The following is a 1,204-nucleotide window of genomic DNA, read 5'->3' as shown; positions in this document are numbered from 1 at the left end:
AATGCCCACTTTTCCCTCTTTCTGGCCTCTTACTTTCTATCCTTAAGCATTGGTGAGTAGATTAACCAATGCAGTGCTATTGCTAGGCTGTTGCCATGTTAAACCTTTTCCTGCTTGTAATACTGTATATAAAGAATAAACTGCTGCGTGTCAGCGGCCATTATTTGCACCCTGCAATGACTGAGCACTGATTACAACATCTGGCGCCCATCCAACAGGACAATTGGGAACCCCTCCAGGGAAGGAGCAACAGCCAACATACTTACCATCGTCTGGAATAGACCTCTAAGTGCACTTTCGTCTCACGAGACCCCTCAGTGGTAAGTATGGGTCGTAAGCTATCTCAGCCCCAGCAGAAACATGTACAGGAGCTCAGATTCCTGCTACACAAGTCAGGCATAGCAACGCTTGATGCTGACATAAGGAAGCTGGTGGAGGAGATAGGGAAACATTGCCCTTTGAATCCTGAGCGCTGGAAGCTTAGGCTAAGATAGGGCATGCTTTACATCTTGAATATCGGGCTCTTACATCGATGGTAGAAAAATATGGCTCAGATGCTTCAGAAGGGCAGCAATTAACTACCAGCCCCCCTTCTGACAACCAAGTAAAACTTCTCCCTCCTGAAGCATCTTTAATTGGATTTCCAGCTTCTTCTGAAGAGGCTAATTCTTTTGCTTCTTCTCAGACCTCATACACCCCCACACAGAAAATATTAGAAAAACTATCTTGAAGTAGAAAAAATAATAAGGGGAATCTTCAGAAAATATTAGAGAAACTATCTTGAAGTAGAAAAAATAATAAGGGGAATCTTCAGAGTAATTTAAAGACATAAATTAACTCAAAATGCACTCCTCTCCAATGCGTTTTGAACAATTGGAATGTTTTGAAACTTCATGTAGCTGTTAAGTTTAACCCTGTCAGACAATGTCTGGTGGTGCTTTGTGTCAATGTGTAATGTGTTTTGTGTTTATATATATATATATATATATATATTATATGTATATGTATATATATGTGTGTGTGTGTGGCCACCCAGAACATTATGCTTGGGCTTGGAATGGTGAGAAAAATAGGAGATGATAAAGGGCCCTATATAAAAACCACATGTTTGGTTGGAATCAGCTCTTGATTTTTCTCGCTTCTTGCAGGACAAGTCATATGTTTAAATAAATGTTGTTTTAACAGTATTTGTGTATATATGTTT

The sequence above is a fragment of the Protobothrops mucrosquamatus genome, unplaced genomic scaffold (genome assembly GCF_001527695.2).
Source record: "Protobothrops mucrosquamatus isolate PMUCROS unplaced genomic scaffold, P.Mucros_1.0 scaffold2039, whole genome shotgun sequence".
Taxonomy (NCBI): Eukaryota; Metazoa; Chordata; class Lepidosauria; order Squamata; family Viperidae; genus Protobothrops; species Protobothrops mucrosquamatus.
This window is presented reverse-complemented; position numbering follows the sequence as displayed.